At 39.0% G+C, this 2,287-nt stretch overlaps 1 non-coding gene across 1 annotated transcript; it reads right to left on the reverse strand.

Annotated features, from left to right (window-relative positions):
• Window positions 1–1,919: 1,919 nt before the first annotated feature.
• Window positions 1,920–2,022, reverse strand: LOC112813520 (U6 spliceosomal RNA). Its single transcript, XR_003205542.1, has one exon. It is a non-coding gene; the product is annotated as a U6 spliceosomal RNA (small nuclear RNA).
• Between the last annotated feature and the right edge of the window lie 265 nt (window positions 2,023–2,287).

The following is a 2,287-nucleotide window of genomic DNA, read 5'->3' on the forward strand; positions in this document are numbered from 1 at the left end:
CAAGCTGTAGCATGTGACAGGATTTCCTTCCTTTTTTAAGACAAAGTAATATTCCACTGTATGTATGTACCACATTTTGTTTATCCATTTATCCTTCCAAGGATATGTGAGTGTCTTTCACCTCTTGACTATTGTACTATTGTGAATAATGCTGCAATAAACATCAGGGTGCATGTATCCCTTCAAATTAGTGTTTTCATATTCTTTGGGTAAATATCCAGTACTGCAGTTACTGGATCATAGGGTAGCTCTATTTTTAACTTCTTGAGGAGCCTCCATACTGTTTTCCAGAGTGGCTGCACCAGCTTGCATTCCCACCAACAGTGCACAAGAGTTCCTTTTTCTCCACATCCTCAGCAACAGGTGTTATTTCTGTCTTTTTTATTTTAGTCATTCTGACCGGTGTGAGGTGATATCTCACTGTGGTTTTGATTTGCATTTCCCTCATGATGAGTGATGATGAGCATCTTTTCAAGTGTCTCTTAGCCATCTGTATGTCTTCTTTGGAGAATGTTCATGTCTTCTGCCCATTTTTTAAATTGGATTATTTGTTTTTTGGTGGACTCCCAATTCTATTGCATTGGTCTGTATGTCCGTCCTTATGTCAGTACCACACAGTATTGGTTACCTTAGTTTTCACTAAGCTTTGAAATCAGGAAGTGTGAGCCCTCCACCTTTGTTCTTCTTTCTCAAGATTGCTTCAGCAATTCATATTGAAATTTAATATGGATTGGAGGAATGGCTTTTTCTTTTCTGCAAAAAAAGGTTGTTGGAATCTTGATAGGGATTATATTGATCTGTAGACCACTTTGGGTAGTATTAACACCTTGACAATATTTGTCTTCCTATTTAGGAACACAGGATGTCCTTTTTGGGTCCTCTTTAATTTCTTTTGGGAATGCCAGTATACAAGTCTTTCACCTCCTTGGCTGAATTCATTCCCAGGTATTTTATTCTTTAAATGCTATTATAATTGGGATTGCTTTCTTAATTTTCTTTATGGATTGCTGTTCATTGCTGGTAGATAGAAACAGAACTAATTTTTGTGTGATTGTCTTGTACTCTGCAACTTTGCTGAGTTCATTTGTTAGCTCCTGTGGGTTCTTTGGGATCATGTCTTCTGTGAATAGAGACAATTTTATTGTTTCTTTGCAATTCAGGTGCCTTAGATTGATTTTTCTTGTCTAATTGCTCTGGTGGGAACATTCAGTACAATGTGAATAGCATAGTGGTGAGAGGCACCCTTGTCTCATTATTGATCTTAGGGAGATTCAACACTGAGGATGATGTTCACTGTGGGCTTTTCATAAATGCCTTTATCATGTTGAGGAAGGGCATGCTGTTTTAAGTGGTGAATCACAGTCTCTTTTTATCTCATGTTCCAAGAAAAGGGGATATCCGTAATAAAATTGGATGAAATGTAGTTAAAACAGGAATACTGTGTCATTTCAATAAATTCTACAGCAAATTTATTTTTTAAAAAATTGAAGGATCCCAGAGCAAAGAACTAGCTGAATTCTCTACTAGAGAAATCAAGTTTGGATACTTGTCCTGGGACATTCCTAGGGGCCTTCTGCTGCTGGAGGACACTCACCTCATTTATGCTCACTCGTCGATGGAGGTATCAGGTACTTCGGTCACCGGTCCTCTGCACCTACTTTCTATGCTGAACATTCTGCCTCTTTTAAAAATGTATCTTCATTTTTAGTGAAGCAGGAGGTATCCACAATTCAGTTGAATTTTACCTTGACTTTTTAAATCTTAGACAATATTCCCCAGGGAATAAAGACACAATCTTTACCCTGGGGAATACTGGCTTCCCAATGATATGAACTAAGTTGTTAGGGTGAGATTTACCAGTCCAAGGATAGCTTAGTCAAACCCACATTTTCTGCTTGATTTAATTTTTTTTTTCTTTTAAAAATATGGAATGCTTCATGAATTTGCATGTCATCCTTGTGCAGGGCCCATGCTGATCTCTGTTCACTTTAACTCTGGTACGTGTGTGCCCAAACCAGCAAAATTCTGTATTATTTTACACACACATTAAAAGCCAAAGTCAGGTGCTGGCTTTCTATTATCCTCCGAACAGTCTTAGTAAGTACGCAACCCTGTGGCCTGGCCTACGTCCGTTAGATTCACTTACAAGCAAGGTGCTCTGTGCAAAGACCCAAGGAAGAAGGAGACCTGATCTGGGAATTGAATGCTGGGGGCAGGCAAGTGATGACTCCCAGAGGGAACCGCTTCGATCTCTCTCACTGTCCGTGGGTTGTCCTAAAGTACTGTC

This window comes from Callorhinus ursinus, unplaced genomic scaffold (genome assembly GCF_003265705.2).
Source record: "Callorhinus ursinus isolate GAN/ISIS: 27379988/994484 unplaced genomic scaffold, GSC_fseal_2.0 scaffold109, whole genome shotgun sequence".
NCBI classification, from domain to species: Eukaryota; Metazoa; Chordata; class Mammalia; order Carnivora; family Otariidae; genus Callorhinus; species Callorhinus ursinus.